The 23,783-nt window shown below is 33.1% G+C and overlaps 4 long non-coding RNA genes and 1 pseudogene across 11 annotated transcripts; 2 read left to right on the forward strand and 3 right to left on the reverse strand.

Annotated features, from left to right (window-relative positions):
• LOC110263130 lies at positions 6,011-6,336 on the reverse strand. Its single transcript, XR_002348244.1, has 2 exons — positions 6,287-6,336; positions 6,011-6,195 (listed from the first exon to the last, which is right to left on the reverse strand). It is a non-coding gene; the product is annotated as an uncharacterized LOC110263130 (long non-coding RNA).
• LOC110263128 lies at positions 6,403-6,996 on the reverse strand. The gene is made up of 2 exons (XR_002348242.1): positions 6,737-6,996; positions 6,403-6,625 (listed from the first exon to the last, which is right to left on the reverse strand). It is a non-coding gene; the product is annotated as an uncharacterized LOC110263128 (long non-coding RNA).
• LOC110263129 lies at positions 6,883-10,633 on the forward strand. The gene is made up of 2 exons (XR_002348243.1): positions 6,883-7,008; positions 10,441-10,633. It is a non-coding gene; the product is annotated as an uncharacterized LOC110263129 (long non-coding RNA).
• Positions 10,421-13,648, reverse strand: LOC107645580. 8 transcript variants are annotated; one of them, XR_002348240.1, is made up of 6 exons: positions 13,327-13,648; positions 11,619-13,164; positions 11,047-11,316; positions 10,817-10,968; positions 10,653-10,742; positions 10,437-10,558 (listed from the first exon to the last, which is right to left on the reverse strand). It is a non-coding gene; the product is annotated as an uncharacterized LOC107645580 (long non-coding RNA). The 8 variants fall into 8 exon arrangements; XR_002348239.1 differs by having other exon boundaries at positions 10,813-10,968; XR_001621517.2 differs by lacking the exon at positions 10,653-10,742 and having other exon boundaries at positions 10,421-10,484; positions 10,813-10,968.
• Positions 21,103-21,970, forward strand: LOC110263127 (annotated as a pseudogene).

The raw sequence follows: 23,783 nt of genomic DNA on the forward strand, positions 1-23,783 counted from the left end.
TTTTGTCAATGTATAACTTTTTTTGTAAAAGTAATTTAATTTTATAAATTTTTTTATATCCTGCATAATTTATGCTGAACAAAGTCAACCTTAATTTTAAAAAATTTATATTTCCGTAATATTATTATGGATAAAAATACTAGTTGTTTTCAATTCCCAGCACATACCACACAACGTAAAAGGTCCAAGTATTGCTGCATTTTGGCTGCTAACCTTTTTTCAGATTACGGGTGGATTTACTTATGAAGATGAAGTAAAGTAGAAAATATGGTGACAATACAAAGCTACTTGTTTATATTCTTTTTGTTGTTAAAGGGGTTGCTGGATTTAGTTACTACAAAAGTATAAGCAGTGGCTTACGGCTGATATTGATAATATTGATCTATACACATTTTGTGGATATGGATGTGTCTTATGATAGATTTGATTAATTGAGATGATGGACAAAAATCATCTATCTCAGTGTATGTATGTTACTGTTTTATGGAATAGTAGCAACTTTTTAGAATTGAATTGAATTTGCAATTGTTTTGAGAGAATGTTATTTGTAATATTGGCACAAAATTGTTTGCTGGCTATGTTTTATAGGCCTATAGTGCAATTTATTTAATCATCATATTCTATAGTTTGAATATAGGCCTGTAGTGTTATAGTTTTCAAATAATAATGCACTATTTTAGTTTAATTTTGGTGTGTTTATGAAACTATAGATAAACTATAAGTAGAACCGAATGTAGGGTGAAAAAGATCCGCAGAAGAGAGACGAGCTAATTCTATCCCATCAACATTTCTATGATATGTATTACACGTTTAGCTAAAATCAATTTATTAATTACAATATTACATTTAATATTGCTTAATATTTTTTTATAGTATAATATTTACATGGAAAGGAAAACTGAGTCATGAAAGAGAATTTCATTTTGTTGGATCTACTAAGTAACAAGACTTTAGACAAATAATATATTTTTGTAAAGCATGTAATATATATATATATTGATTTTTTTATTCTTCATGTATTGGTATCACTTTTTCATTTGCAATACGAATGCAATTTATATTACGCACTTCACTTTTCATTGCATGATTATGATATGTATTTAATATGTCTTTTTTTTCTTAATTTGCCGAATTTAGAAATGATATTGAGTACGTATGTGCTTATTCAAGTTTTTTAGTAGTTAACAATTTACATTTTTAATCTTTCATTAATGAATTAGTTTTTTTATTATAACTATAAACTTCTCATTTTACAAACCAATTATTTAAGGAGTTTTTTTTTTAATCTTTTAACGAGTCATTTATATATTACTTCATGCACACGAGTTCATTCGATAATAATTTTTTTAAATTTTGTTTTGTATTTTTTTATTTTTTAAAATATTTATCGGACGGTTCGATTTTAACATTAAAATTTTTTTTATTTTCAAAATCACAAATCGAACCATCCAATTTCTGATTGTTGGTTTAAAAAATAAAACAAATCGAAGGGTCCGAATTGTTTAAACCATACCAGCGTAAAACTCATCTCTTCTCACATCATTGTGAGATACACTCCTCTCTCTCTCTCACATGGAAAAGGAAAAGTGGTTGGTTTAACCCATAAGAAATTAGTTATTACCTATGGAAGAGAGTTTGGCTTTATTTTGAGCTTTTACCGTGAATGTTAACTTTGCATCTATTGAATTGATTGTGAGTTTAATGTCTTGCTTTCATAATGTTCGGTACCTTCCTTTTCTCTCTTTCAGGTGTTCATAGAAAAAATAATACAAAATATTTTGTTTAGTACTGTTTTTGGTAATAATGCGGGCCAGAAGCCCAGGATATAGGGCTGAGTAAACTAACTTGGGCTCTGGAGGTTACAGGGTCAGCCTGTATCTCAACCCGTTAAGTATCATAGGAATTTGTATAAACAATCATTTTTCATATTTTCATGACCATAAAAACAATAAACTTCATCATTTATATTGCGTGTATGTTAATTAGAAGCATTACTTTTATTTTATTTATTCGGATGCTTATCCAAGAAATACAAAACAAGGATCTTGGTGGGAAGTTTGAACACTGGAATCCTCTTATTTAGTTCTGATTTAGTTCCTGATTTGTTGATTCTTCTAACTACAGTCGCAAAATACACATAGGACTTTTAGAACTTAGACCACCCTGCAAACTTTTTTCATATTAAATATGCAAGTGAGTTTTTTTTTTCTTCTAAAACATACATATAGGAGGAGTACTTTAACAATAAAAAATCTGTTGTTAATACCTCTTCAGTTGAAATCTGCCTCATGAGATAACTATTATGAAGTGTATTTAATTAATCTAAGTTCAAAATATAAAAGTGATTTGATTTATATAAGTTAGTCAAATTATATATTATATCTTTATATTATTTTTTTAGGAAACAATAAGAAAAATGAACAACCTATTCTGCATCTGATAACATTCTTTGACAAGAAACGCTTAAATTCATCATTCAACTATCCAAATGGATAGAAAAATTTAATAATTAACAATAGTAGTAGTACTAATAAGTAATAATGACAACAATAACAAAAAATAAATAAAGTATCAATTGAAAAATATTACAAATAATTGCCATAAAAAATTTATACTCATTTATCACATTCAACTTACATCCAAGCTAAGAGTAACACATAACCTTACTACTGTTATGAGCCCCCTCAGCTATATATATATAGATTCAGCATAATGCTATTCTTGCCCCCACTGAGTACTGAATAATTTTTAGTGTTATACCTTATTTGCTCCCACTACTTAATTAATTTTGACCCCACCCCTCCAAATCCCTAACCCTTTTCTTTCTCCCCCTTTTCCAATTTTCTTCCCCTGCTCCAGCCTCTGCCCTCCAGAGCTACTGCCGCCAGTGCCACTACTCCGCGTCTCCGCCGGTGTCACTGGCTCACTGCCGCTGATGGTGTTGTGCCACTGTCCCCCGTTCAGCGTTTCTTTCGCATGGCTCCGTGACTGTATATAAATCTCCTTGCATTGCCTTCTTCATCTGCATGGCTCAGCTTCTGAATCTGCCTTCTTCTTCCGCGTCACTGGTTGTGTGCCTGAGTGGTTCTGCCGTGCCTTCGGTATCTGGTTCTACCTTCTTCTTCAGCGTTTCACCGCCTCACTGGTTATCTGGTACTCGCTCTGGTCCTGCTTTCTTCTTCTGCGTTCCTCTTTTGCGTTCCTCTTCAGGAACTTCAGCTCTTCTAGTTCTGTCTTCTTCTTCTGCGATCCGTCCCTCGGTCCCTGCTCTTCAGTCTTCAGCCTTTCGCCTTCGTCTTGCAATCCTGCTGCGCTGGGTTTGGGCGCCGCACCGCTGATGTGTTCTGCCTCCTCCCCTCTTAGATTTAGCAGTTCAGCCCAGTGAAGCAATTGAATAAAGCAATACTAAAATTTTGAAATACTGAAAGCCTACCTCCTTGGACTCTTGTCTCTTGGTACATTCATTTATGATTTACTGAAAGCCTGAAATACTGAAATACTGAATGTCTGAATCACTGATCTGCCTGCTTCATTGCTTATTTGTTTCATTGTTTAATAATTGCTTTAGTTAGTTTGTTAATTTGGTTTTATTAATCTGTTTGTTAATTATTTTGTATATTAACTTATTTTAAATTAGTAATTTAGGATATTATTATTGGTTGTGGTTGAAAATTAATTTAAATGAGATATGCTTGTCATTTTTGTATTTATTATTTTATACTGCACTTTTAAATTTGTGTAGAATTGTAAATTATTTGTCTTAATTAATTAACTTAGTTTTATAATTTTACCCTATTAGTAATGAAAAAATATTTTAAGTTAATTTTAATTTGTTATTGCTTTCCTGTATTTTAAGTTAATTAGTTTGGTTATATTTATTTGGAAGTACCAAAAATATGAATAAGAACTAAAATTATTATATTTTTTGTTTCATTTGATTTCAGCATCGAGTAGTTGATTTATCTTATTTATTTCCCTTATCTTATTTATTTCCCGAGATAAATCGCTTTCCCCAGACCAATATCTCAACTTCTCTAGAGGTGTGTTAATCTTTTGTAATATATTATAATTTCATAAATATTATAGTATAGATAAATATAAATTTACCAAATGATAAGAAATGATATCATGTTCTGTTAACACTTTAAGAATGTTAGACCTAATTAATTTAGAATTTGATTCACCGATTTTTTAATCGAACTGGTCGATCCGGTATAATTTTAATAACTATGTTCTAAGGAATATTAGGTTTTTTCCCTTTTTAAATACTAAGGAATATTAGGTTTTTATTTTCAATTTTAGTTTTACTTTGTTTTTGCTTTTCTAAGTCATGTTCTTTGAAAATTCTAATGTTTTCAATTTTATCCTTAACGTTTTTAATTTGTGTCAAAATTACCTAGATGTTATCTTGACGTAAACTGTTAAGGATAAAATTAAAAATTTTTAATGATAGTTTTGACACAAATCGAAAATATTAGAGGCAAAATTGAATGAATCAAAAATGCTAGATATAAAATTGAATAAAATTTTAGGTTTTGAGTATTTTTTTTAAAAGATTGTAAATATTAGAGACAAAAAATATATTTTATCCTTAAAAATTAATGGTTCAAAATAAAAGATTAATAAACACATAGTTAAAATATTTTTTAGATATAATTAAGATATGACTCTTTTTAACATTACTAATTACATATTTCTAATTTATTTGTTATAAAAAATTATTATTTAATTACTAATTATTGTTAACTCTATTTGATTTCAGGGACATGATACCAGTGACCCACGCTTATCTCCTAACCCTCCTTCTACCCCTCCTTCTACTAGGGTAAAAAAGAAATTAACTACTTTGTTACCTTTACTAGGTCTTTTATTTTGTTTTTTGTTTGGGGTTTTAGTTTACATGATCGGGAAGTTTCATGATAATTCTAATAAGGGTAATTCTATAAAAAATTATTATTTAATTACTAATTATTGTTTACTCTATTTAATTTCAGGAAGATGATAACAGTGACCCACCCTTATCTCCTAAAAAGAAATGTACTGTGTTACCTTTGGTATGGCTTTTAATTTGTTTTTCGTTTGGGGGTTTAGTTTACAAGTTCGGGAAGTTTAGGGATAAATCTAATAAGTGTAATTGTATAAAGAAGTTTGTGGTAATTGTGGATGCCGTCTATTTCATAGTAGTTACTCTAAGCACAATAGGTTACGGGGATATTACCCCTATTTCTGAAGCTGGTAAAGTTCTTACTATGATTTTAGCTCTTTTCTGTCCTGTGGTTTCCGCTATTCTTGAAGGCTACCTGAAATGCCTTCTTAGAAAATTAGAAAAGTGCTTAGTTAAAAAATTAGAAGGAGGCATGTTAGATTGTTTGGTAGTTAACCATAAAATAGTTTATTGTTTAAAATTTTTCTTAGCACTTCTTGCTGGCCCGTTTGTCTTTGGCATCGGAGCATTCATAGTTCATCGTTCAGAGGGAATGAGTTGGTTAGATAGTTTTTACTTTTCTGTGATTTCCATAACAACAGTTGGTTATGGGGATTACTCTTTTAGAACAACAATAGGAAAGTGTGTTACATGTATTTGGTTTTTATTTAGTTCTGTCATTTATAGTTTTGCAATTTCATTTCTGATAAGTTGTATTCTTATGCCAATTACTCCTCAAAACGAATGAATTGTATTTTGTGAATAGTAAGATGACCATGAATGAACAGTTTTCTTTTCTATGTCTTTTTTCTTCTTTCTTCCTAGTATATTTATTCTAATTATAAAAAATTGGTAAAATTATAAAATGAGATATTAATTATTGTTTTATTTATAATTTTTATCACTTTATTATCATTTAAATGCCGGCTCCCCTTTACTTGTCCCTCTTTTGGAGGAAAAACTATACCAATACTAGGAGAACCTAGTAATCTAATTGGGACAATGGTTGTTAATATGTAAATAAAGGGGAGATTAGGTTGGCCTGAATCATCATGTGTTATGCCACAGTTGCAGGGATAAGCTCAATCTTTCTTAAATCAATCAAAGCATGATATGCACAGTAGATTATTTATTATTAGTCATTAGAAATATTGCTAATAATATTTGACAAGATGCTCCTAATTTCAAATCACTGATGAAAGCCTACTACTATGATCAGAACACCAGTTTTATAGTAAGAAGAGCAGATCCAGCAATTGAGGTTTCTCCTACTACCAAACACAACCACAATTCTCTTTTTAAATTACTTAAATACATAGCAATAGGTGAGGAAAGAAAGAAAAATCTTGAAACATTTGGAACCTTCAATCTCACGGAAAGTTAAGTTGATTAACAATCATGAAAGCTCCAAGGCAGTACATGAAAACCCTGAAAGGCTACTACATGAAAACCCTGAAGGCTGGCATCATACCAAACTAAAAAAGAAAATAAAAATAAGCTAAACAAAAGTACCCAAAGACCAAAATTGAATCTTTTTTTAATCACCTACTGAATACTGTCCATGGGTTTTCCTTTTCTTGTTTCGGTTTTGATTACGATTCATTTGCCTCCGCTCAACCTCAATGATTCATCAAAGAGAACCCAATCAACAATCTTCGTAGTTCATCTCTCCATGGCCCCAACAAAGCTGATTCAAATATCCTAAAGGAGATGGGGAGTTAGACACTTGATAGTAGGAATCAACAAAAGACATAAGTAGAAAAATCTATCATGAATCCCACATTCAATTTGTTAAAAACTACCGTCAGTTACCTTTCAAGTTAACGAATGGAAGATCAAAGTAGGCTGAGACAAATGTGATGGGCACTAAATTGAAAAACTATTAATATTTGATTAACTGAAGCTCACTAACATGGTTCGGCTTTTTGAAAGCCCATGGAGGTTGACCATAGCACCCTCATCTTATTCAAGCACACCTTACAAAGGGAGATATAAGGATTGGCAAATGGCAACAGAGATTTTTGTTGTTTGTTGATGTGGTAGGTGGAGATTTTGGTAGGGATTTTAGTCCACCCCTGAAAACTGTAGGTAGATATATTGATTAGGTTGTTAACCATAATTAATAACCCCGTTGTTGGGCCCAAATTCCTCATGGGCGATAAATATTACAAGTTAAATATATGAATCCTAACTCTGTTACTGAAATTGCTATCTATCTATGATGTTACAAAATTTCTAATCTCTCTCTGACCTATATATATATATATGAATCCAAACTTCATAAATGACCAAGGATGAGATAAAAAAGATACCACGAAATATAAAAATTTGATTTTTTAAATATAAAAATATAAGATAAATTTTATTTTTATTATCAATATCTTTACTAGCATTTTGAATATTTTTAAACAAGGATAATAATTTATCCATAAACAAAAAACCAATTGCAACAAATCAATACATATTTCTTAACAACTTTTTTTATTATTTTACACCCATCTACGCGCATATTCCCTATTCTTTAGCTTCAGTAACCCTCAATTTTCTTTGTTAGCTTACATTCCTTTATCCAAATTACAACTACCCATTGCACCACGTCTTGGCATAACTGGTACTTCCTTGAAAATCCAAGCAACTCTATTTAACCTGTTTTGGTGAGCCTCGGGTTAGTTTATATTATTTTTACTTGTTATAGTATTTAATTTTAGTTTAGGTTTGTTTATATTTTTTACTTGTTATGATATTTAATTTAATTTAATTTTAATTTAGTTAAAGGATTGAATTTTATATTTATAGGTTTATGATTAAATTTTTTCTCGACCTAATGTAAAATTTATAAATACTACTTATGAAACTATTGTAGCATTTGTGACAAAGTATAAAATGCACAAATAAAATTAAATGACGAGTATGAGAAGATATTATACCATTTGAAGTAAAGTGATTTCTTTCTATCTAATTTTATCTTATTTTTATTTTGATTTATTTCATTCTTTTTATTTTGGTATTTGGCTTTTGTATATATATCCTTGATCTAAAGTTGATCCGATCTTGTTCTTATTTGATCAATAAGCCGATGCTATTGTTTATCGTTTTTTAAAAGTTTATTTAAAAGTTTCTTTACAAATTATATTCATAATTCGTAACTGATTTTCTCATTCAGGTGCCTGCCTTCTCCCAACAATCATTGCCACGTGAGAGTGATGAAAAAAATGATCAAATCTCTCTTCCAATGCTTTTTTGCATGCTGGGTGAGGTAAGCTATATTTTGTTTCTCCATGAAGTAACACAAAACAATATCGTAAATTTCTTCTTTCTCTTTTTCTGAATTATTTTGTACTTGATTGCCAGGAAATCCCAAATACGAAATTCTTATTTTGCCAGTCTTCCAGTCGATATAATTACCGACATCTTTGTTAGACTTCCTATGAAATCTGTTCTCATTTGTAGATGTGTTTGCAAATATTGGAATACATTGATTTCTGATCCAAACTTTGCCAAGTTACTCTTTACTTATACACCTCCTGCTACCATGATCCGACACTGCCATTCAAGAATCTTTCACCTTGTTGAATATGATCGAATTGAATGGAGAAACAATCCATTCTGTCTCAGTTTGTTTGAGGTCCTGGAACCTAATAATAGTAGCAGCACAAAACTTCATCCTAAATTTGAGATTCCTCTCCCTATTCCCAAATCATTCCAGAGTGAAAGAGTTTATGTTAACGTGAATTCTTGTAATGGTCTTTTTCACATGAGATGGTCAATAGATAGAGACATTTCATTTGTTTGTAACCCAATAACAGGTGAGTTCATAAGACTTCCAAAACACCCACCAATCTTGACACCCTGCCAGCAAATATCTTGGCGTTTTGGTTTTCATCCAAAAACAAACCAATACAAGATAATGAGAATCCATATCTTTAAACATGATCATCGAATAGTTGTTCAAATGCACACAGTTGGAACGTCAACATGGATAAATATTGAGGTAGATTATCCCAAGCATTTGAGATATGTGTCCGAACATCCTTATTATTTTAATGGGGCACTTCATTGGATTGGTAGAGATGTTGATAGAAATGCCTCAATATGGACTTTCAATTTTGACACCGAGCAGTTTCAATTCTTCTCTAACACGCCCACGGGTCAAGGTAGAGAAGCCATGGCAGATTTCAGGGGTTCTTTTTGCTTCATGTATTTTAATGAGTTGCTTGTATCAATGTGGATGATGGAAAGATATGGAGTTGGAGAATCTTGGACTCCCATTTTTGAGTATTCCATAACCACATCTCAATTACCTAGTTGCATTGCCTACCATGAAAATCAAGAATTTTGGATTTTTGGGACTCCTTGGCATGATGTCGAGGTTCATGGCAAGTTTCAAATGATTCACCATGTTCCTACTCTTATCCCACTTAAAAATATTATTATTGGAGATAATGTAGAGGTGCAGAATATTTACTCATTGGATAATTTGTACTTATTGGATAATTTGAATTGAGTTCTACTGTTTGTTAGTTTGAATTGTGTTCTACTGTTTGTTAGTTGCAAAAAAAATCTTTTATTTTGATTTTTTTTATTAATAGTAAATTTGTGCTTAATTATTTTAGATTCACATTATAATGCTCACATCTTATTTGATTGCTTAATTATATATTGTCTCTAACTATTCAAGAGTGTTTACAAAACTGTTAAAAAAATATAATTTCAGACTGACATCATATTAGAGATCTTGATTACCATTATCAGAATATACAGCCAAAAAGAACATGAATTTTGTTATATCCAAATTGTACAAGTAAATTACTATTAGTGTAACTATATCGATTTATACACACGAGGACACAGAATTAACTAAGTGACCACTGCCATTCCTCCAAACACTAATAGAATTAACTAAGTCACAGTAACTAACTAATCACTCATAGAAACTAACTCACTCACTCACTCTCCCAATAACAAAATTTCTTTTTCTAAACTATTATAATTTAAAATATAATTTAAATTAATTCAATTTAATTTGTAACCTCTATTTTAATTTTATTGGGTTAATCATCTTTAAACAAAATAAAATTTTAAATTTTGAATATTAAAAAATAAAGAACTAAATAATTCAGTTACTAGAATAATCAACTTTGTTTACAGCAATATAAAAAAAACGTTTTATAAAATACGAAATATGTATTTGTATATAAAATGGTTAATTAGAGACTAATTTTTAGTATATTTATAACATGATTGAATAATTATATATTAATCATTATCGTTTATTATATACACATTAAAACACTAGTTCACTACTAAAAAATAATAGATTGCAAACAGATTTTTCGGATAAAATTTTACTGTCGAAAATATTTTTTAGAAGAAGGAAAAATTATTAAACATATATTACCTAAAATAATATCATAGTGCAGAAACATATTCTAACAAAAATATACCTCTTTAATCCCAAAACTATGAATACTAATTTTGTGTGTGTGTGTGTGAAAGAGAGAGAGAGAGAGAGACAGAGAGAGAGAGAGAGAGATCAATCCACTACCCCCGAATCACAAGCCTGGCACAAAGATCTATGATCAGAACACCGCTTTATAGTAAGAAGAGCAGATCCAGCAATTGAGGTATCTCCTACTACCAAACACAAAACCACAATTCCCTTTTTAAATTACTTAAATACATAGCAATAGGTGAGGAAAGAAAGAAAAATCTTGAAACATTTGGACACCTTCAATCTCACGGAAAGTTAAGTTGATTAACAATAATGAAAGTTCCAAGGCTACTACATGAAAACCCAGAAGGCTGGCATCATACCAAACTAAAAAAGAAAATAAAAATAAGCTAAATAAAAGTACCCAAAGACCAAAATTGAATCTTTTTTTAATCACCTACTGAATACTGTCCATGGGTTTTCCTTTTTCTGTTTCAGTTTTGATTACGAATCATTTGCCTCTGCTCGACCTCAATGATTCATCAAAGAGCACCCAATCAACAATCTTCGTAGTTCATCTCTCCATGGCCCCAACAAAGCAGATTCAAATATCCTAAGGGAGATTATGAACAAAAATCAGAATTCTATCATGAATCCCACATTCAATTTGTTAAAAACTACCGTCAGTTACCTTTCAAGTTAACGAATGGAAGATCAAAGTAGGCTGAGACAAATGTGATCGGCACTAAATTGAAAAACTATTAATATTTGATTAACTGAAGCTCACTAACATGGTTCGGCTTTTTGAAAGCCCATGGAGGTTGACCATAGCACCCTCATCTTATTCCAGCACACCTTACAAAGGGAGATATAAGGATTTGCAAATGGCAACAGAGATTTTTGTTGTTTGTTGATGTGGTAGGTGGAGATTTTGGTCGGGATTTTAGTCCACCCCTGAAAACTGTAGGTAGATATATTGATTTATATATATATATATATATGAATCCAAACTTTATAAATGAGCAGGGATGAGATAAAAAAGATACCACGAAGAGCAGATCAAGGTTTCTCATGTAGGAAATATGGAAATTGAGAAATCAGGCATTATTTAAAAGTGTAGAAAAGAAGCCGATGTTAGGTATACAATAATGAACGCAAAGTGTTTGGAATAGGACTTTAAACAGCCAATCAAACAGAGCAGACAACATACTCAAGCAGCAACAGCATCACTAATATGAACAATTGCGAAAGAAGAAGAGTTACCTGGAGGACTCATTTATGAAATGGTCTAACAGCTAATGTGCGTGCCTTCCTTTAGAATCAGACTTGCTGCTATAGCCAACCACATGACATTAGAACAATCCTGCAAAGGGAGGCATTCTGGCAGCAAAGGAGGCAACAAATCAACCAACACAGCGTGAGACTGAGAACAGATGGGAACTTATCTAATATCGGGAGCGATAACAGTGGGTATCGTCTCAACCAACAGGCTGGAAACTCTCCAAGCATCGCAGAAAATGGTAACTCAATGCAACAAGCAAGCGAAACCCATCAGATCGTCGACGCAACCAACCGCTCCGAGCTCCGACTAGCAGCGATGATGGCAAAGGGCGAGCATGTGGTTCTGCGGTGGAGAATGACCGAACAAGCAGATCGTTTTGAAGGTGAGGATAGTGGCGGACCAGAATCAGCCTCTTCAGCGCGGCTACGACAGGGATCCATGCTCCACAACCGGTTTCGATCCAGCCACGAAATGGGTTGGGGGAGAGGAGGAGCGACTTGGCGGAATGATGAAGATGAGTGGTAGGTCAGATTCAAAGCAAGAAGAACCAGCGCAACTGGGTTAAGACAATAGTATGTGTCAAGACTATCAACACAGTTTTGCAACACGTGACATTAGTCTCTTTTGACTTTTAGACCTTTTGCAGAAAGGAGGTGCATTAACATAGAGGGTGGCAGTTGATGTGCAGAATGTAGGCAAACTATTCAATGGAGCTTTAAAGAAGAGCTCCATTAGATGGAATTGTCAAAATAATTCAAAATTGACCCATCTCTATTTTTTATATTCACAAATTGGCCTCCGTTTTTTTTTTGGTTCTGGTCATGAATATGAGCTCGGAAAACCCAAGCCACCCCAACCAGACGTAAGATTCATAGGGGTGCAAGATTGATGAAAAATTGAAAACTCAAGAGTCATTGCTCATATCAGCTAACAAGATTCAAAATTAAAGGTTGAGCAGATTCTTCATCTTTAGTCTCCTAGCTACCTTGGCAAGTGGCTGAGGTAGTCACTGATACCAGGAAGCAGAAGAGTTGCAGGTCCTCATAGTGACTGAGTTGCATTGGCTTTCCATCATCGAAGATGGAGACATCAATTTGTGCACAGCTGAGGTAGGATGCAGTGCCGTTCCTGCCAGTAGAAGTCTCGGGTTTGCGAGCAATTACAGAGGGCAGTGAGGCACCTGGGGCGGCGCTGGCACTTGAGATCCTTTTTTGACCTTCGATGGCAGCCATGGAAGAGCTAAGTGCCTATGGCTAGATTAGACATTTCTGGTTCAAGTTCTTGTGTTTGGGTCAGTTTGGATTGCATCTCGACCCGTTCGACTCTGTCCAAAATAAATAAATAAATAAAGGCTCAGCTTCCACCTTCATAGAGAAAGCTTGGAAGATGAACGAATGCTGGATTTAGCGCCTAATTTTCCCTAATCAATCCCCACAAATCAAATCTGCAGCAACGAATTCCACTCCACAGGCCACAAGAAATTCAGATCTTGGTATGAACAATAGTGAGAAAAACATCATGATAGATCTAGAGAAGGAAAAAGAAAAAAAAAATTATTGACAAAAAATTGAAAATTTTAAATGTCTTTGGATTAGATTTGCTTAAAGGTAACAAAAATAGACACAAAATTTCTCAACTTAACAGAGTAAGATACATTAGGAAATAGTGAAGAAAAGAAGAAAAATAAACATGTCATTTGCCTTCCATCGGACAACGGCGTTTCATCCGGGGGTGCGGTTAGCAGCAAAATCATGGCGGAGGAGCTCCAGCTAGAAATCCCTTCAGCAAATTAATTGAACTTTTCTGACTCCATCCCTTCCACATTTCTAAACTTTATCAATCGCCACAACTTGACAACCTCATGACATTGATGTTTCTGTTTAGTTCATACAACCGGAACTCAAGTTCTGTTTTAAGTTGAGTAAACTCAATGCTTCAATTCCTCGTAAGTTGGAAAAGCTGAAACAACTCACAAGTGTGCTTCTTTGGAAAAATGCACTATTATGTATGAGGTTTGTTGTAAAATAAATAAAAGATATATTAAATATAAAATAAAGATGTATTAATATAAGATTATAACATTAAAATAATTAGTTCAATAATGATTTGTATATATATAATAATATTATATGTTGTAATGTGTATATATATAAAGATAGAAAGAAGTATTAAAAGTAAAAAGAGAGAGAATTGCATTTGTTTATAGTAAGAGAAAGAAAGAGAACATTATTATATTGCTTTGTAGTGTAAGAAAAAAAAGGGAGAGTATTTGTTTTACTATTGTTGTGTAAAAAGTCTCATACCATACCCCCTATTTATACATGCATGGGGTCTTGATTTTCAACATGCATTTAATATTCATTCTCTCTTTGAAAATATGAGTTTTACATTGGAATGGGCATTCACGTTGCTCGTTCTTATCACAACACTCCCCCTTGGATGCCCATTTAGGATTATTACCTCATTAAAACCTTACTACAGGAAAACCCTGTGGGAAAAATCTTAATGACGGAAAAAGAGTACAATATTCTTTGTGATGGGGACTGCCTTATTAAAAACCTTGTCAAGAAAAATCCAATGGGAAAAAAAACTTGACCAAGGAAAAAAGAGTACAGTCTCCCCCTCTTGCTGACATTATTTAATGTCTCGAAATCGGCACATCCCAATCTCATGTACCAGTCTTTCAAAGGAGGATTTTAGGAGTGACTTTGTGAATAGATCTGCCAGATTGTTACTTGAACAGATCTGTTGGACATCAATTGTCCCTTGATTTTGAAGGTCATGAGTGAAGAAGAATTTGGGAGAAATATGCTTTGTTCTATCACCTTTGATGTATCCACCCTTAAGTTGAGCAATGCATGCTGTATTATCTTCAAACAGGACAGTTGGAGCTATCTTATGATCAATCAGTCCACATGATGACAGAATATATTGAATCAGACTCCTCAGCCAAAAACACTCGCGACTAACTTCATGAATCGCCAGTATTTCAGCATGATTAGAGGAGGTTGCTGTTATCGTCTGTTTTGTGGATCTCCATGATATAACTGTACCACCATATGTGAATAGGTATCCTGTTTGAGATCTCCCTTTATGTGGATCAGACAGGTATCTGGCATCTGCATAGCCAACTAGTTGTGACTTGGATCCATAGGGATAAAACAATCCCATATCAACCGTTCCATGAAGATATCAAAAAAATTGTTTGATTCCACTCCAATGTCTTCTGGTTGGAGAGGAACTATACCTTGCTAGTAAATTCACCGCGAATGATATGTCAGGTCGCGTATTATTAGCAAGATACATTAGTGCTCCAATGGCACTAAGATATGGTACTTCAGGACCAAGGATATCTTCATTTTCTTCTTTAGGACGGAATTGATCCTTTTTCACATCCAAAGATCTTACTATCATTGGGATACTTAATGGATGTGACTTATCCATATAAAATATTTTCAAGATCTTTTCTGTGTATGTTGTTTGATGAATAAAGATCCCACCTTTTATATGCTCGATCTGCAGGCCGAGACAAAACTTAGTCTTTCCAAGATCTTTCATCTCAAACTCTTCTTTTAGAGTTTTTATAATTGTTGGAATCTCTTCAGGAGTCCCAATGATATTTAAATCATCAACGTACACAGCAATTATAATGAATCCAGATGCAGATTTCTTTATGAAAACACACGGACAGATATCATCATTCTTGAATCCGTTTTTGGCCAAATACTCAGTAAGACGATTATACCACATTCGTCAAGATTGTTTCAGACCATATAAAGATCTTTGCAATTTGACTGAGTATAACCCTTGCGAATATTCACTAGATGGTTTAGATATCTTTAGTCCTTCAGGAACTTTCATATAGATATCCCGATCTAATGAGCCGTATAAGTAGGCTGTTACCACATCCATTAAATGCATATGCAGTTTATGATATGCAGATAAACTGACCAAATAGCGCAATGTTATCGCATCCACTACAGGGGAATACGTTTCTTCATAATCTATACCGGGCCTTTGTGAAAAACCTTGTGCCACAAGTCGGGCTTTATAACGTACAACTTCATTTTTCTCATTTCGTTTTCTCACAAATACCCACTTATATCCAACAGGTTTTACATCTTCAGGTGTACGGACTACATGTCCAAAGACTTCACGTTTTGCAAGTGAGTCTAATTCAGCCTTCATGGCTTCTTTCCATTTTGGCCAATCATTCCTTTGTCGACATTCTTCGACTGATCTTGGCTCAAGATCCTTACTTTCATGCATGATATCTAATGCCACATTATATGCAAATATTTCATTGACAATTGTCTTATTTCGGTCCCATTTCTCTCCTGTAAAGACATAATTTATCGAGATCTTGTCATTTTCACAATTTTCAGGTACCTGAACGTCTTCTGGCGTTATATCAGAATTTTGGACAACTGCAGGTGTCTCTACTATGTCTTTTTCAACAGGAATATTATTTACCTCTTTTCTCTTTCGAGGATTTTTTGTCTTTGAAACCGACAGGTCTGCCACGCTTCTGGCGTGAATTTGCTTCAGTGGCTACTTGTCCTACTGGGACATCAATTCGAATTGGGGCATTTTTCGCTGGTATATAAGATTTAGTTATCCTCTTTGTATCGGAAAATGCATCAGGCAAATCATTTGCTATTCTTTGCAAATGTATAATCTTTTGAACTTCCAGTTCACATTGCCCTGATCGAGGATCTAAATGCATCAATGATGATGCATTCCAGTTAAGCTCCTTTTCAGGAAGCTTATTCTCTCCCCCTAATGATGGAAATTTTGATTCATCAAAATGACAATCCGCAAACTGGGCTTTAAATACATCTCCAGTTTGTATCTCAAGATACCTCACTATAGAGGGAGAATCATATCCAACATATATTCCCAATTTTTTTGGGGTCCCATTTTGGTGCGATTAGGTGGTGCAATGGGAACATATATCGTACACCCAAATATTCTTAAATGGGAAACATTTGGCTGCTGGCCAAAAGCTAATTGCATAGGAGAGAATTGATGATAACTCGTTGGCCTCAAACGAATAAGTGCTGCGGCATGTAAAATAGCATGCCCCAAACCGAGGTTGGGAGATTTGTTCTCATAAGCAAGGGTCTAGCAATTAATTGGAGGCACTTAATAAGTGATTCTGCTAACCCATTTTGCGTGTGAACATAAGCTACTGGATGTTCAACACTTATTCCATTAGCCATACAATAACCATCAAAAGCTTGGGAAGTAAATTCACCAGCATTATCAAGACGAATTGCTTTGATTGGATTTTTTGGAAATTGTGCTTTTAATCGAATAATTTGAGCCAGTAATCTCGCAAATGCCAGGTTGCGAGAAGATAATAAGCACACATGTGACCATCTCGAAGATGCGTCTATTAGGACCATAAAATATCTAAAAGATCCACATGGTGGATGAATAGGTCCACATATATCACCTTGAATCCTTTCTAGGAATTTAGGGGACTCAAATCCAATTTTTACTGATGATGGCCTTAGAATTAACTTCCCTTGAGAACATGCAGCACAACAAAATTCACTAGTTTTAAGAATCTTCTGGTTCTTTAGTCAATGTCCATGAGAGTTTTCAATAATTCTCCTCATCATGGTTGTTCCCGGATGACCCAATCGGTCGTGCCAAGTTATGAATTCATTTGGGCTAATAAACTTTTGGTTTACAGTGGCATGTGATTCAATTGCACTAATCTTGGTATAATACAACCCAGATGAAAGTGAGGGTAATTTTTCTAATATAAATTTCTTATTTGAATCATGAGTTGTGATACATAAATACTCATGATTTTCCTCATTCATAGTCTCAATATGATATCCATTTCGGCGAATATCTTTAAAGCTCAACAAGTTTCTTCGAGACTTGGTAGACAACAGTGCATTATTTATTATAAATTTTGTTCCTCCAGGAAACAAAATTATAGCTCTTCCGGAGCCTTCTATCACATTGCCTGAGCCAATAATAGTATTAACATATTCTTCTTTTGGCACAAGATGGGTAAAATATATATCACTTTTGAGAATAGTGTGCGAACTTGCACTATCCGCAAGGCATACATCTTCATTACATATCCTTGCCATTCTCTTCAAAAACAAATAATAATAAAATGAGTAGTATGCACAGTTAAATTGAATACTTGATCAGAATTATTTTTCTAAAAAACACTGTACATAAAATAATGTCATATACTAAAATTTTATTTTAAAGTTTGACACATTTGAAATTTAAATATATAGAAAATAAAACTTAACAATAAGTTCTTTACATTATTTATTTACATATATATTTCACAGTCCCACATATTAAACTATTCCATCATTGATCAAATGACCAATATTTCCTTCAGGATCCTCAAAGAAATCAGATACATCATAATGAGTGGTGGAGTTCTCAGCATCATTTGAAACAAAATTTGTTTCCTTTCCTTTGTCGTCCTTTTTCAAAGATGCCTGGTAAAGATCGACTAGGTGCCTTGAGGTACGACAGGTACGTGACCAATGGCCCTTTCCACCACAACGGAAACTCTTATCCTCTGTTGATTTATTCTGCCCGATATTCCTTTCTTTATCCCACTTCTGGTGAGATCCTCTCTTTTGAACACAATTCTTTTTCCTTCCATAATTTTTCTTATTATTAAAACCTTGCCATTTACCTCTTCTGGGGTAATTTGGCACATTTACTTCAAAAAATGGGGCAGCGCCAGCTGGGCGCGCTTCATGATTTTTCAATAACAACTCATTGTTGCGTTCAGCAACAAGAAGGCAAGAAATTAACTCAGAATATTTTTTAAACCCTTTCTCTCGATACTGCTGCTGCAGGAGCACATTCGAGGCATGGAAGGTTGAGAAAGTTTTCTCCAACATATCATAATCAGTTATTTTTTCCCCACAGAATTTCATTCGTGAGGTGATTCGAAACATTGCAGAATTATATTCATTTATAGATTTAAAATCTTGTAAACGCAAATGCGTCCATTCATATCGGGCTTGAGGAAGTATCACCATTTTCTGATGATTATACCTTTCTTCAAGGTCTTTCTAAAGATCTGCAGGATTTTTTAATGTAAGATATTCATTTTTCAATCCTTCGTCAAGATGACGACGAAGAAAAATCATGGCTTTAGCTTTATCCTTCTGGGATGCATTATTTTCAGCCTTAATGGTATCTCCAAGATCCATTAAATCAAGATGGATTTCAGCATCTAATATCCATGATAAATAATTGTTTCCAGATATATCAAGAGCATTGAATTCAAGATGAGAGAGTTTCGACATAATGAAAAATTTGTTACCTGAGTCTTCCTAAAAATTTGATCAGAGTCTCGTGCTGATAACGTATTGTAAAATAAATAAAAGATATATTAAATATAAAATAAAGATGTATTAATATAAGACTCTAGCATTAAAATAATTAGCTCAATAATAATTTGTATATATATAATAATATTATATATTGTAATGTGTATATATATATAAAGATAGAAAAGAGTATAAAAAGTAAAGAGAGAGAGAATTGCATAAATATATATATATATAAAGATAGAAAGAAGTATTAAAAGTAAAAAGAGAGAGAATTGCATTTGTTTATAATAAGAGAAAGAAAGAGAATATTTTTATATTGCTTTAGAGTGTAAGAAAGAAAAGAGAGAGTATTTGTTTATTATTGTTGTGTAAAAAGTCTCGTACCATACCCCTATTTATACATGCATGGGGTCTTTATTTTCAGCATGCATTTAATATTTATTCTCTCTTTGAAAATATGAATTTTACATGGGAATGGGCATCCATGTTGCTCGTTCTTATCACAACACTCCCCCTTGGATGCCCATTTAGGATTATTGCCTCATTAAAACCTTACTAAAGAAAAACCCTGTGGGAAAAACCTTAGTGAAGGAAAAAGAGTACAATATCCTTTGTGATGGGGACTGCCTCATTAAAAACCTTGGCAAGAAAAACCCAATGGAAAAAAAAAACTTGACCAAGGAAAAAAGAGTACAGTCTCCCCCTCTTGCTGACATTATTTAATGTCTCAAAATCGGCGCATCCCAATCTCATGTACCAGTCTTTCAAAGGAGGATTTTGGGAGTGACTTTGTGAATAAATCTGCCAGATTGTCACTTGAACGGATCTATTGGATATCAATTGTCCCTTGATTTTGAAGGTCATGAGTGAAGAAGAATTTGGGAGAAATATACTTTGTTCTATCACCTTTGATGTATCCACCCTTAAGTTGAGCAATGCATGCTGTATTATCTTCAAACAGGACAGTTGGAGCTATCTTATGATCAATCAGTCTACATGATGACAGAATATATTGAATCAGACTCCTCAGCTAAAAACACTCGCGACTAGCTTCATGAATCACCAGTATTTCAGCATGATTAGAGGAGGTTGCTGCAATCGTCTGTTTCGTGGACCTCCATGATATAGCTGTACCACCATATGTGAATAGGTATCCTGTTTGAGATCCCCCTTTATGTGAGTAAAAAGAGAGAGAATTGCATTTGTTTATAGTAAGAGAAAGAAAGAGAACATTATTATATTGCTTTGTAGTGTAAGAAAGAAAAGAGAGAGTATTTGTTTTATTATTGTTGTGTAAAAAGTCTCGTACCATACTCCCTATTTATACATGCATGGGTCTTGATTTTCAACATGCATTTAATATTCATTCTCTCTTTGAAAATATGAGTTTTACATTGGAATGGGCATCCACGTTGCTCTCGTTCTTATCACAACAAGGTTGTTAATAAACTTAATATTTTATTTCCAATAAATAAATATAAGACAGTGAAATGAGACACATTCATAAATATTTTTGAGAGTTCCATTGAATGGAATTCTCATATCAATTCAACTAGATATCCTTTAAAAATGGTACAATATTCAGGGTCCGTTTGGGAAATACCAAAAAGCTACTTTTTTCAACTTTTGACTTATAAAAAGTTACATTAATGTGTTTGGTACAATTTTTTAGATAAACTTTTAACTTTTCAAAAAGTTATTTAAGAGCTTTTGAAGAAGTTAAAAAATGTGACTTCTCCTATTTTCAAAAGCTATTTTATCACTCTTATTTAATGCACAACTTTAAAACAAGGACTTCTATAATAACTATCCAAACTCAAAATAACTTATTTAAAAGTTATTATTAATAAAAGTCCTTATATTTTAAGCTCCTTTTTCAAAAGAACTTATTTAAGAAGTTTAGCCAAACTGGCCATCAGTCTTTTATTACAATAATTAAAAAAAACTAAAACAAACACGTCTAAAAATTATGAATAAGAGTAAACTACCATTTGTACCCATGAAAGTTGAAAACGCTGACATATCTACCCATAGAAAAAAGAAATTACCATTTCTACCCATAAAAAATTAGTTTTACAGGCAAAATTATCCAAACACTAAAAAATTACCTAAAATTCCTAAATTACCCTCATCTTCACCACCACACCACCTCCTTCACCCAATCACCTTTCTAACCCTAACCCTCTTCACCCAGCCACCACCCCTCTTTCTCTTTCTAATCTCCAATCCCACATTGATGAGATATCCTACCAGGACTATCTTCAGCTCTAACAAGTTCACCGTTAACACCGCTGTTTACGGACCTGTTTGGAAGTCTCTGCGGTGGAACATGGTTCAGAACATGCTGAGCTCCACCAGGCTGAGGGAGTTCCGTACCGTGAGGGACAATGCCATGGAGAAGCTCATCAACCGCCTCAGAACTGAAGCAGAGAACAACAATGGCGTTGTCTTCGTCCGCTAAGACGCGAGGTTCGCGACGTTCTGTATCCTCGTTGCAATGTGTTTTGACCTTGACATGGAAGAACACAAGGTGGAGAAAATAGATCAAGTGATGAAGAACATTCTCATAACTCTGAATCCAAGACTCGATGATTAACTTCTGATCCTGAGTCCTTTCTTCTCGAAACAGTGGAAAAGAGTGTTACAAGTTCGAAAGGAACAGGTGGATTTTATTGTACCGTTGATTGAACAGAGAAGAAGAGCTATAGAGAATCCAGGCTCCGACGAAATCGCAACAACGTTCTCATACCTTGACACACTGTTCGATCTGAAGGTTGAAGGGAGGAAATCTGATCCTTTAAATGATGAATTGGTTTTCCTCTGCTCAAAGTTCCTGAACGGGGGAACGGACACGACGGCGACGGCGGTGGAATGGGGGATAGCGCAGCTGATTGCGAATCCGGAAGTCCAAGAAAAGCTTTACAGAGAGATAAAGGAATGTGTTGGGTGGTGGGATTTGAGATTAGAAAGAGAAAGAGGGGTGGTGACTGGGTGAAGAGGGTTAGGGTTGGGAAAGAGGGGTGGTGGCTGGGTGAAGAGGGTTAGGGTTAGAAAGGTGATTGGGTGAATGAGGTGGTGTGGTGGTGAAGATGAGGATAATTTAGGGATTTTAGGTAATTTTTTAGTGTTTGGATAATTTTGCCTGTAAAAATAATTTTTTATGGGTAGAAATGGTAATTTCTTTTTTCTATGGGTAGATATGTCAGCGTTTTCAACTTTCGTGGGTACAAATGGTAGTTTACTCTATGAATAAATTTAGTGTCTTTTTAAAATTAAATACACATTCAAAATACAAACTAAATAAAACTGAAATTTAAAATTTAAAAAATTTCTGTTTCTATTTAATTATTAATATATTATAATTTAAATACATATCTAAAAATCAAATGATTCAAAATTCAAAATTTTGATTTTAAAATTCTAAAATAAATCTTAAATCATCTAATTATTAAGTAAACTCATACAAAACACTCAAAGAAGCAGAGAAGTGACGTTTGCCCCATATTGAAAATCCAGAGGCGTATCGAAAATTCAGAGAAGTCATCCTTCGCCGGCGTTCATCCGCGCCACCTTCCTCTTCTGCGCTCATCCTCGACGCTGCCTTCCTCCTTCTCGATGCTCATTCACAACGCCGCATTTCTCATCGTCAACACTCATCTTCGTTGCCGCCTTCCTCTTCCTCGTCACTGTTCGTCCGCATTAACATCACCGTTCGTCCACGCCAAAAACTTACCTAAGATTTGGATGGACAATTTCTGTATTTTGGAAGTGTTTTAAAAATATTTTATGTATAACTTTATAATTTTAGATGTGTTACAATTGCTTTTTAATGTTTAAATTTTAGATTTATGATTTTGGATGTGTTTCAAAAATATTTTTTTGTATAACTTCATAATTTTAGATGTGTTACGATTGTTTTTAATGTTTAAATTTAAATTTTAGATTTATGATTTTAGATGTGTTTCAAAAATATTTTTTGTATAACTTAATAATTTTAGATGTGTTACAATTGAAAAAGAAACTACAATTAAAAATATTTTAGTTTGAGTATATAATTATATTCGACCATTCATCACTGAAAGTCGTAAGTAAGGGATTAATTTTTTTCTAAATGCACTGACTTTGAATTTTTTTTGTCTACACAAATTGGAATATTATAGCAGAATAGAAGAAAGAAGAAAACTGTGTTACAGAGACACAAAAATTGTAAAAGAAGGAAATAATAACTAATTATGAAGTGGGTAGGAAGTTAAAAAAATTTTAATTTTTAAAATTTAAATTAATCTTAATTATAAATGTGTATCCTAAATATAGAAATATGTTTTAATTAAAAAATAATTAAATAATATTAAAGGCGGACTAAAAGCTAAATTTTGTTGTACAAGTAGACTTTCCTTCTCATATAGAGTTCCATCAAATACTTTGCCCGAGAATGTATTGCACAAATACAATAGAGTTGGTTAAAAGTGGGATTAAAAGTCTAACGATTTTTGTGTTTTTTCTTTTTTATTGATTCACCGTAAGTGCTTCCCTTTTTTGTGGATTCAGACTTAATGGTAGAAAATGCTTGATTTTAGGCATGAATTGAGATTTTTTTTTGTGGATTTGTGAAAATTATCATCTTCTATTTTTGGACTTGTATTTATCATAATCTATCATTAATATATTGTAACGAATCAAATTTAAACTTTGAATATTAATTTTTTGTGTTGTGTCATTTACAAATACTCTTATAAAATACATACTTTCACAATAAAGTGAATATATTTTTCTTTTTGTAATATACTTATGCAAAAATATTTTTTAGAAGAA

The sequence above is a fragment of the Arachis ipaensis genome, chromosome B06 (genome assembly GCF_000816755.2).
Source record: "Arachis ipaensis cultivar K30076 chromosome B06, Araip1.1, whole genome shotgun sequence".
NCBI lineage: Eukaryota > Viridiplantae > Streptophyta > Magnoliopsida > Fabales > Fabaceae > Arachis > Arachis ipaensis.